The following is a 13039-nucleotide window of genomic DNA, read 5'->3' as shown; positions in this document are numbered from 1 at the left end:
ATTCATAGTTAATATCTTGTTATCAGGTAACTGAAATTTGAGGCGTCGATCAAAATCTAGGGATCTTTCTATGTCTGGAGAGAGTGCTGTGAAGCTTCAAAGTGCTGAAGCAAGATTGGCTGATCTTAAACCTTCTACTGTGGCACTTGGAAGAGAAGCGACTGCTGCTATGTTGTCAGTTGAGGATCAGCAGCAGCAGATGACTTTTCATAAGCTTCTTACTATGCTAATTTTACTTATTCTCTGTCCAACAGAATACCCCATATACATATATATATTGGCATGTTTTCCTTGCCAATTGCAAATAAAACTTTGAGAGATATTTTTATAAGGGATATAATGAAACAACGAAAACCATAGATGTCCTTTTCATCATACAGACAAATATTTAAACCAAACAAAGTAAATTTAAAAAAAAAAAAAAAAAAAAAAAGGCGAAAGAGGTAAGAATTATTTTTATTGGAAAAGCAAGAATAATTTAGGTACTAGAACAATACAGCCGTAGCTGTAAAATACTGAAGACAAGACCAACCAAGACACAAAAGGAAAATACGATGACAACAAACGTGACCCAAAATAAAAAAAATAAAAAAATAAAATAAATAAAAAAACAAAAAACAAAAAACAAAAAGAAACACACTTCCACGCTAATCCCGTGGCACATACATATAGCCATCGTAGCCAAGATGACCATTTATTTGTAGAAAGTCCATTATTTTGATCACATTGCTGACGAATTACTCCGCAAGGCATGCCTAGCTACTTTAGGTAGAGAAATACCATTCACAAAGAAATACCTGACAGGCACAGCAAAATATTTCTCCTCATGATCAAGGATAACGAGGATAAGCAGGATAAGCAGGATAAGCAGGGTAACGAGGGTAAGAAGGATAACAAGCATTAAAATTCCTTGGTTTGATCCTGACAAAGTCGGCAGATGAATTTTGTGTGTTGGTGGTCAAACTTTTGTTGCAACGAAAACTGATGAATGTCTCCATTACTTGACCGCATTCAAGGCATTTCATGTTCTTTGGAATAATATTTGCAGCTGAGCTTGGAATATTAATCTGGCAAGAGTGGCTAAACATGTCAGCCACTTGTTTGTGGTACTCTTTGAATATAGTTTCAAAATTTTCCTCATGAAAATTATTTTCCTCCTCGCTCTGAAGTTTAATGACCAGCTTCTTCAAGGCCCTCGAGATTTTCGCACTCTGATCAGAGATTATCACAGTCGAACCTTTAACAAGTACAGCCCATCCATTCTCTGTTTTATTGGAAATGAGCCTTTGGAGTACTCGGCGTGTCTCATAATCTTCCTTTATGAACTGCAAGCTTTCTATGTTGGTCCAAAACCGTATCTCACTCTCTCCGACTTCAACCGACTCTATGGTATTGTTTCCTTCATCTCCTCCATCATTCAAAAATTTTCCAAGATCGATACTTTTTATGTAGCCTTGCAACTTTTTGATCCAGTGTTGGTCGGTACCTCCATAGAAGAAAATGTACTTTTCCTTTTCAATCTGCTTGACGATAGTTTGATTAGTTTGACATATATTTGTATAAGAAATTAATTAGTATTGAACTCCTTATATATATATATATATATATATATGAGTGTGTGTGTTTTGATATATAAGATTTTTCTCTAATGAGAGAATCTCTACTTCGGGTTATTAAACCCTGAATCTCATAATGAAACAATGTGAACATTGCTACTATAGGCTGTCTCCACAAGGACATGCATGAATATATCTACTTACCCAAGATTGCATGCTCAGATGGATGTGATTTGCTACTAGATGAAGCCAATTGTCCAAATTGCGTATGGCGTCCTCGGCCGCCTTAGCGAAAGGAAAGGCGTCCATTCCCCGAAGGCGGATCAAGGGGAGTGCATTGGGGTTTTCAACCTCTCCTTGTTGGTTGAGCAACACGACGACAGGTTTACCGTTGAAGTGCCACTCCTCCTTGATGAACTTGATGCCTGCAACGGGTGATGAAAACATTTGTACAGTGTACCATGGCATTTGATCGCGCAACTGGATAAACAAATCGAGTCGTTCAGGTGTCCACTGCTCCACAACTGGAATCCATACCATCTTATAGTGCTTGTAGCCTTTGATTCCTTCATAAATCTTTTGAAGATTCTTAATGTCCACGTTTGAAATGTCTAAGCTTGAAATTTACAAGAGCACATCTTTCTTCGAGAGGACGTCGATACTCGCTCCCTGATTTACCAATTTGATAACAAAATCATCATCCTAAGTTAGCAATTACTTGTAACTAAAAATCGCATTTAGAAGTTGATCAGAAAATGCCATATTCTTAAGAAAACGGAACATACGACAGTAGTGGAACCGTCATTGATATGAAGAAGATGTGGATCATTCTCCGTAGAAATCAGCATCTTCAGAATGTCCACTACCCCGTGAGAAGATTCATGATATGGATTTCTCAATATGCTAACGAGTTTCCAGTACACCTCTATTTGCTCTGTTTTTTTTATATGTATATAACATAAAGAGGATGAAACAGATTGTTTAATTCCCTCATCAGGTGCTAGCTAATTATAAATAGTTAATTGGCATTATAAATTAACTATTTAAATATATAGGATATAATTGAAAACAATCAATTACTTTGTTGCTCGCAAATTCGTCTATGTTTTTCGAGATCTTCGTGTACAGATGCGAGATACTCAGTCCATTGCGATAGATTCTGTGTTTGGCCCCTGAAAAATCCAAACCATGAATAATCGTACACATTTAATGGGACAACTGATTCTTGTTTGTATCCAAATTTCTAATAATAATAATAAAAAAAAAAATCTTAGTCATTGGTTTTGAGAAATGCAATCTGAGCTGCACAAGCCACAATACTTGCAATAGTCCCGTAAACATGCTTTTGGATGGTTGGTAGAAGTCCTGGTACATTGGCACTAGTGTAGTTGTTACGTAGCTTCTCCAACTCAGAGATGGATTTGGTGACCTCCAAAATGAGCATGATGAGATTGTTAAGCTCATCAACCACTGGCTGCTTTTTCGGCTCGACCAGATAGCCAGATTCGAACTTCAAGATTGCCATTGACAAGCAGAATTCTTTCGGTAAGGATGACTTATGAGTCAAGTCCTTCCTGAGTCGCCAGAAGTCCCCGAACTCCGTTGCTAAAGCTGCGAGGCTCAGCACCAGCTTTGCATCCAATGAATAGCTTGATAGCAAGTTCACTATTGCTACCACCGTTTTCTCAATGTTTACTTCATCACCTTGGTCCATCTGCTGCCATTGTAATTAATTAGTTACACCTCATTTGATATTTGTTTAATTTAATTATTATAATATATATATATATATACACCTCTTAATCATATAAACCAAATGTTTTGCAAATCATCGTAGGATGCAGTAATTGTTAGAATCTTAAAAATTGTGGAGATATGCACTTCATGATCGCTATAATATACAGTTCTCTCTCTCTCTCTTCTTTTTTTTTTTGGGGGGGGGAGGGGGGGGGGGGTTTCAAACTGAAATATATAAATTAAAAAAAAAAAGAAATTTATACCACTTTCCACGTCACTAATTTACCATCATATATGTATATATATTTACATATATTTTAGATTTGAAATGATCATCATATATAACTTGGAAAGTAATTCTGCAATATATATTATTAATTTTTATAAGTATATACTATATTTTGAAAGGTTGGAAAGAGGTTTAATTTGTTGCAACCAGTTCGCAGGAAATCTTCTTCAATGTACTTGACGGCGACTTGAAAGTGGAACCGGGATGCCTGAATTCGAACTCATGTTCCACGCGCTGCAGTAACTCAGCAAAAATAAATAAATCAAATAAAGTGCCAATAGCAAGTAATATTCTTAAGAAAAGCAATAATTAAATTAAAGTATCTAAATATGTGTGAGTATATATACATATATATATTTGCCATAAAACACAGCCACATTTTCAGTATTAAAGATATGCTGGTCAATTATTATGTAACCTACTGGCTATGATGGATTACATGTGGATTACGTGTAATTGTTTAGGCATGCTTTTGATACCATGAGGCATATCAAGGGCATGCTTAGTGAAATTCTCTAATGTATGTACCTGGACATCGGTGACGGTAAGTAGGATGTTGTCAACTAGATCCAGAAGATATTCAACTTCCAACTTCTTCTCACCAGTCGCAATGAGTGTCGCATAAACTTTTTCAGCAAAGATGAATTGCAGGGCCAACTTTGTAGGCTTTGCAGAGCTTATCACCACCATGATTGTTCAACAAAGAAAACTTATTCAAATGTACTGTTTCCAGCAGAAAAAGAAAAAAACTCTATATAGATTAGCTATCAAATCGATGATGGCTTGGTGCGTTTTGTGGCTCAATGTGGCTCCACTATTTATAGCCATCAATACTAGACTCACTTGACTGACAATCACCACTCAAATCTAAAAGCTTTCTTATTAAACACAGACTTTCTCATTCATTGTCAACCACAAGTAGGGTAAGTCTTTTTTTTTTTTTAATGTTTTTTTCCCCCTCTTTCTGTACGCCCTTAAATACATTTTTATTTCTAGGTTTCTAAGTAGCTACTTAGTGAAACCAACGAATATTTTGAAACTAATGTCACGTAAATACTCAGGTTAATTGATTTGGAGATTGTCGGTGATCTAACCCCGCTATTAATATGTGAGTTGGTTATATCGAAATCCTAAAAGCTGTACCTCAACTCCTCGAGCAATATCATCGAAATATGGGTTTGTAGTTGTATATGGGTTGACATTATAATCATATTATTACTGGCGGACAGAAATAGAAACAAAAATATTATGTGTACAAAAGATCTTTATCCCACACCCACTATGTACTAAACCGGCCGAGTAAAAGAAACCTTTTATGATAAATTAACCTGTTGTGAATCTAGTAACCTGTTGTGCATATAGTTGGATAGTTGAATTTCTTCAAATTCTATTAGCTAAGTAACAAGGAATCTTTTATGATAAATTAAGCTGTTCTTCAATTAAAATTGGAGGTTAAGTGCTTGGTACGGTGTTAAATGTTAGAGAAGACCTACAAATCTCTTTCAATAATATTACCCAGTGATTAAATTAAGATCCTACTCCGGTACCCAGGAGTACGGTACCTGCTCCATTAAATTATGATATAGACATTTGCGTAAATTCTCTCGTTGTTTTATCTATCTAAGAGTTTCATGAAATTGGTCATCTTACATAAAAGCAAAATCTTTGTATGAAGTACGTTTGCACTACGAATAAATAGTTTACTAATTGAACAACTCTCGTTTGATACATTAAGTTATATTTGATGAATACAATATCAAAATCTAGTAGAAGTCTTTATGTTTTCATGAAAATTTGTAATTAATTAATTTATTTATTTATAGTACCAGTTGCATATGTCATGGAGGAATATAGAATGATGTCATCTTATTGGTTTTCTTGATCTCCAGATGTTGACCTTATCAATGTTACCAGAATCCACATGGAGGAAAGTTATTTCTAGGGATGGATGGAAGGAATACAAATCAATTTTATTTTTTTTCTTTTATTTTTTTTCAATTTGTTAGGCGGTCACGTGTGCGATGCGTCTTAATCTGTATATGGTCTTTCAAATTCTATACGTTAGTCATTTATAAAGATAGAAAATAAGTACATTGTTTTCACATAATTTGTTAATCCAACCATGAAAGGAATTTAGTGTATTAGGCGATAATTTATTCTCTCAATTATTTTTCTTTTTATTTGTATTATCTTTCCCTGTTGAAGGAAACCATCACATTGGATACCCATTTTTCAATTGATAATATTGAAGTAGTGGTAATCCACATATAATTTTAGTCTTTGTATAATATTCAAAGGATTTCTAAATCTGAAAACCCATAGTTTATCATACATTAGGAACCATGTTAACTAATTAATTTCAATTTGTAATAAATTAACGAAGTCTTGGTCTTTAAATATTCCTTTAAAAAAATGGGCTTGGTCTTTAATTATTCTGTATTAAAAATGTATCAATTTCTTTTTTTAAAAAAAAAAATTTAGCCACTTCATACTTGATAAGGTGAGTACATACACCAACAGGAAACAAATGAATTATACACAAGCAATTTGTTAAATATTTATTATTATTATTCGCAATTTGTTAAATATTTATTATTATTATTGTTGTTGTTATTATTGATAATGCAACAAGTAATTCATATCCATACCTTAAATTTTCTAAGTTCGAAATATTAAAGTGAGAAAATCTTTGTAATTGAAAATTACTGGAATTCACTTTTTTTTTTTTTTTGGGATAAATTCCACATAAAAGAAGGTTGTTTCTAGGAATGGATGGATGGAATTCTAATCAATTTTATTATTTGCAGTTTGTTATATGACCATGTATAACTTAAGTGGGATCCATCTTAATCTGTACATTGTTACTTTCAAATTATACAATAGCCATTTATAAATATAGAATATAAGTATATGGTTTTTTTTTTTATAAATTTTTTTTAACAAAGCAATTTATTGAATTGTTTATTATTATTATTATTATTACTGTTATTGCAATAAATGATTCACATCCATACTTTAAAGATTATAAATTCAAAATTTTAAAGTGGGAAAAATTCTTTGTAATACATTATGTGATGAAAATTAATAAAATTATCGAATACAAGTTCAATACCATTAAAGTCTGTTAGAAGTCTTTATGTTTTCATGAAAATTTGTGATTAATTTTTTATTTTCAGTGTGATTTGCATGTGTCATGCTGGAATATAGGATGATGTCAATATGTCATTTATCCCGTAGTCTTTCTTAATTTCTAGATGTCGGCCTCATCAATATTACTGGAATCCACTAGGAGGAATTTTTATTTATTTTATTTTATTTTTTAAGTTCCACGAGGAAGAAGGTTGTTTATGGGGACGGATGGCAGGAATACTAATCAATTTAATTATTTGTAATTTCTTATATAGTCGTGTATAATTTAAATGCGTGTTTCAAATTACATACATTAGTCATTTATAAATATAGAATATAAGCATATTGTTTTCACATAATTTTTTAATCCAAGAATAAAAAAATTTAGTATATTATGGAAGGTTGTTTTTATGGATGGAGGAGATTTTCAATACTTCAAGAGTGCCATACTCTCACATGCTTGTGGGGGTTATACATGTGGGTCATTCATATATACGGTTTCTATTCTACATACATGTGAGGGTCATCCATATATGTGGGTTCAATTCCACATACATATGGGAGAGGAGTATAGTACTTCAGGGATACCTAATTTCGTTAACTTTCGTAATTTCTATATGTAGACAATGTCAATATTACTAGAATCAACATTGTGAGTTTTTTATTTTATTTTATTTTATTTTTTGGGGTGGGGGGTAAATTCCTCATGGAAGAAGGTTCTTTCTAGGGATGGATGGAAGGAATACTAATCAATTTTATTATTTGCAATTTGTTACACGGTCGTGGATTGTAACACCTCGTCCCGAACCATGTCGGAATTTTTGCACGTTGATCGAGGTTGACTGTTGAACGTTGACCCAAGGGGTCAAAAGTTGACTTTTTGACCCGATTGGAATTCTAGGTTGACTAAGGTACCATTACGAAGTACATGTTGGCACGCGTTCGTAGACTAGTAGCACGTTGAAAACGGAGCTACGGTTTGAAAGTTATGAGCAAAACAAGTTGAGGTCCAAACTGTCCAAGGGGTGTCCGAGTTGACTTTTTATTCATGCAAAGTTGAGCTTTGACTCATGCATGGTTGTAAAGTGCTCGTCGATATGAGACTGTAGACTAGCAGCACGTCCAATTTGGACATGTGGTTTGAAAGTTATGGACCTGTAGAGTTTTTCAAATACTGTATTATTTTAATATTATTTTTAAACGTGTAACGATGTGCCATGTGTGACTTAATAAATATGACCATGTGTCACCATGGTGAGATGCCACATGTCAACCATGCTTAATACCAAATTATTATTTTATATAATATTATTTTAAATATTATTTAATTATTTTTATTTTATTTTATTTTCCTTTTTCTTTTTCTTTTTCTTTTTCTTTTCTTTTCCCCACGTGGGAAAAAAGGGGACCCAGCCCCGAATTTCTTCTTCTTCTTCCTCTTCTTCTTCTTCTTTTCTTCTTCCTTTCCTTTCCTTTCTCCCTCTCGGCCTCACCGTATTTTTCAAATTCCGGCCACCCATAAGCTACACACGTCGGCCATAGACGTAGACCACACGCCGGCGAGCTTACCAGCCAAATTTGGCGATCGGCCAGCCTGCGACGCGCCCAAATCAGGCCGGTGAAGTCGCGGCGGCCGGTTGATTTTTTTCCAGTGATTCCGCCGTATTCCGGCCAGTCCAGTCCAAATTGCCACCCCTCTCCCCCTATTTTGGGTCCTCTGAGTCCAAATATGGCCTCCAATCTCCAAAATTCAAAGCGGTTTGCGAGATACGAGGAATTGAATCCCGACCAAAGCTTTCCGGCCAAATTCCGGCCACCTCCAGCAGAATTGGGGTCGATGGAGACCGGTAATGCGATCCTCGTTCCACGAGCTTCAATTCGGTATATTATTCGACCATTTTGGTTAACGTTTGTGTTTGGCCCCCCGGGTACCGGGTATTATTTACCTGAACAAAATATTAATTTATTTGACTGTGTGTGAATTGTGTTCTAGGAGCACCGGTGAGTCGTGGAATTGATCCCATGGTGGATCATGGTTTAATTGCGTGCTCCAGGTGAGTGACCCACCTTGAAAACTATTTTGGGCAATTAATTATATTTATGTGGTGTTAAATCGATATCTGTAATTTGTGCTCATGTGGCGTATTTTAAATATAATCGAAAAAAATATTATTTTCAAATATACCTAACTTGCATAGGCAATTGTTAAAACTCCACATTGGAACAATAATAAAAACATGAATAAATGCACAAAATCATATCTTAAAATCCATAGCATAAAATGAAATGTGCACGCTCGTAATGGAGGTACGTACGATACCTTCTACATACTACGTGATCCATAATTCCAACTATCGCCGACACTCTGCTACCAATACAAACCAGGGTGGTTGCCTATATTGGCAGTCCAATCCCCTGGACTCGTAGGCAACATGATTATGGGGCTAGCTCTACATGGACCACACTGGTTCGCCGCCTCCGTATGGTGCAGTATAATATCAAACAATATAACATACAAATACATGTACGAACATAAACGAAAAATACTTGAATAAAACACCTTTAATTTCAAATATCACTTTGAAAAGTATTTAATTTTTAATAATTGATCGGAAAAAATATTTTGACACCTTGAGATTGATCGACACACATTCATACTCGGCAACGAGTATCAATTATGGGTGGTGACCTTGCTAAACCGTTGATAGCCGATACACACCCTTAGGCAATCATCCTTCTTCTCCATGAACGAAACAGATGTCATTCACGATGATAAACTTGCTTTAGTGAAACTTTTATTCTCCAAATCTTGCAGCTAAGCCTTTAAGTCCTTTAACTTTGATGGAGTCGCACGGTACGGCGGTACAGAAATTGATCGATGTCCAAAGCCAAATCAATAATGATTCGATATCCTTTTTACGGTCGTAATCCAGATAACTTGCTGGGAAAATACTTTCAAATTGTTTCCCACTATTAGCGGTTCCAACGCTCACCATCTTCTTTGGCATCAACCACTTGGGCCATAGACCCTCAACAACCATCCTCCGATAGCTCCTTACAATGACTGCAGAAATTAACCTCCGTAAAGACTTCACTAACTCTTCCATGAAGCACCACTTCAGGTAAGCTAAAACACTTTAACTTTACTCCCTTATGCTAGCGGTCCATAAACATAAGTTGCCTAACCACTCGAACCATATCTAGGACCACTTCAATTCCCAAAAAGATTCACAGAATTCGATCTACCCCCATTACTTGAGCTTTGAAAAGAAAAGGCAATCCTCGACCATCGACTAGGCCATAGGAATTCCCCGTTAGGATAGGTGATTCTCACTGACACCCTCGAAGATTAGAGTTATTTTAACTCGGACCACGAATTTACTTCGAGATAAAGAGAAAGAACGCTTTAAGACGGGTAAAACGAGAAAATAGATGCGGATGGGATGCACAACAATGCACAATCCCTTAGGAATACTAGAACCTAGACCTCTGATACCAACTGTCAGGACCCGTCCAGAATTCCTTCCCCGGAACCCTAAACAAGCCCTGATCCCAGGGAAATACCACCGAACCTTCCAACGGAAAATCCGGCAGCACCTCCCCTAAGGGTAGGACTAACCAAAAAATTTCTGCACTGAAAACACACTTCTATATTCATCCCCTTATTCCTCCCACGATACTACAAATTGTTTCCACAATTTACAGCACTTCACAACAATAACGGTAAACCAGTGCATAAATAAAACATAAGTGTCCAAATAGTATACAGAGCTTTATGAAGTGCTATTCAACAGAAATACAACAAAGATGAAAGAAATAGTGCAACTGAAAGGAATGAGTACAAAAGTACTTCTCGAAACACGACAGCGGCGGAGAACTGGTTCGCCCCGGAAGAACGTCCATCACCCCTTGCACCTAAGGGAACAGAACTTAAAAACGTGAGATGCTAATCATCTCAATGAGTGACCCTAACTACTGAACACTTTTATAATAATAGTAATAATATGACAAATAAAGGAATTGAATTAATACCAACAATTAATAAATAAATAATAATAACAGTTGGAAATAATAATTTTCTCTCAAAACTCTCGCTAATCACTCCGTTGGAAATGTTCCCTTTTTAAAACAATTTCACAAAACCCGATATTCGTACTTCCCGAAAACCAAGGGATCAAACCATTTGATAAACAATAAATAAATAAATACCCCAATATATATAATTAAAATGTAGTAAATTATAATAAATAAATTTTTGAACACCTTTGGGGTTTGAAACTTTATTTTAAAAATTACACTTGACGCACCACACCATATACCAGTGATGCCCTCCAATACCCAACGTCCCGAGCACCGACTGGCGGGGAGATTAAAGAGAGAAACTTGCAAACGACACTTCGGCGTCCCGACAGTACCGCTGCTGGAACCATCATCCCGGCCAAGGGAGGGGCAGCTGTGGCCAATATCAAACTTGCCTGTCCACGATCCAATGGCAACCACGGGAGACATAATACTTGCATGCTAAACCACATAATACTTGCACGCTAAACCACATGTACATACACCAGAACACCAATATTGTATGAGTGCGTCTAAAATAATTATTAAACCAACCGTACCGTTTTCCAAAATTACCATGGGAAATATACCAAATTTTCACAAATACCATCCCATATATTTTCATTTAACAACCCGGTACGAAAACATCGATAACCAATAACCAATAAAAATAATTTTCCTTCGCAACACGCGGTTCAACAAATAATATACCACGGGCATAATGATGAAAATTAAACCACCAATTTAAACAAATAATTTTTCTTAAAATATTCAAACCAATTATGCCCAAAGATAATATAAAATCCAGACACAATGAATTGCTGAAAATACTTGCTCATGTGTAATAATTACCATTTAATCACAATAAAATAATAATCGGGAATTTCTTAATGATCCCAAAATTCCATTTAGCACCAATGGGTAAATATATATAAAATAATATTTTTCCCGATTATATTTAAAATACGCCACATGAGCAAGTATTTTCAGCAATTAATTGTGTCTGGATTTTATATTATCTTTGGGCATAATTGGTTTGAATATTTTAAGAAAAAATATTTGTTTAAATTGGTGGTTTAATTTTCACCATTATGCCCGTGGTATATTATTTGTTGAACCGCGTGTTGCGAGGAAAATTATTTTTATTGGTTATTGGTTATCGATATTTTCGTACCGGGTTGTTAAATGAAAATATGTGGGATGGTATTTGTGAAAATTTGGTATATTTCCCACGGTAATTTTGGAAAATGGTACGGTTGGTTTAATAATTATTTTAGACGCACTCATACAGTATTGGTGTTCTGGTGTATGTACACGTGGTTTAGCGCGCAAGTATTATGTGGTTTAGCGCGCAAGTATTATGTCTCTCATGGTTGCCATTGGACCGTGGGCAGGCAAGTTTGATATTGGCCACAGCCGCCCCTCCCTTGGCTGGGATGACGGTTCCAGCAGCGGTACTGTCGGGACGCTGAAATGCCGTTTGCAAGTTTCTCTCTTTAATCTCCCGCCAGTCGGTGCTCGGGACGCTGGGTATCGGAGGTCATCACTGGTATATGGTGTGGTACGTCAAGTGTAATTTTTCAGATAAAGTTTCAAACCCCAAAGGTGTTCAAAAATTTATTTATTATAATTTACTACATTTTAATTATATATATTGGGGTATTTATTTATTTATTGTTTATCAAATGGTTTGATCCTTTGGTTTTCGGGAAGTACGAATATCGGGTTTTGTGAAATTGTTTTAAAAAGGGAACATTTCTAACGGAGTGATTAGCGAGAGTTTTGAGAGAATATTATTATTTCCAACTGTAATTATTATTTATTTATTAATTGTTGGTATTAATTCAATTCCTTTATTTGTCATATTATTACTATTATTATAAAAGTGTTCAGTAGTTAGGGTCACTCATTGAGATGATTAGCATCTCATGTTTTTAAGTTCTGTTCCCTTAGGTGCAATGGGTGATAGACGTTCTTCTGGGGCGAACCAGTTCTCCGCCGCTGTCGTGTTTCAAGAAGTACTTTTGTACTCATTCCTTTCAGTTGTACTATTTCTTTCATCTTTGTTGTATTTCTGTTGAATAGCACTTCATAAAGCTCTGTATACTATTTGGACACTTATGTTTTATTTATGCACTAGTTTACCGTTATTGTTGTGAAGTGCTGTAAATTGTGGAAACAATTTGTAGTATCGTGGGAGGAATAAGGGGATGAATATAGAAGTGTGTTTTCAGTGCAGGAAATTTTTTGTTAGTCCTACCCTTAGGGG

The 13039-nt window shown here is 35.4% G+C and overlaps 1 protein-coding gene across 1 annotated transcript in view; it reads left to right on the top strand.

Annotated features, from left to right (window-relative positions):
* The window catches only part of LOC125418934 (SH3 domain-containing protein 1), a 61140-nt gene that overhangs the window by 13143 nt on the left and 34958 nt on the right, over positions 1-13039 (top strand). The gene's annotated exons all lie outside the window — the stretch shown is intronic.

Source organism: Ziziphus jujuba, chromosome 6 (assembly GCF_031755915.1).
Source record: "Ziziphus jujuba cultivar Dongzao chromosome 6, ASM3175591v1".
Classification (NCBI taxonomy): Eukaryota; Viridiplantae; Streptophyta; class Magnoliopsida; order Rosales; family Rhamnaceae; genus Ziziphus; species Ziziphus jujuba.
Note: the sequence above shows the minus strand (reverse complement) of the source record. Positions and strands in the feature narration are given on the sequence as shown.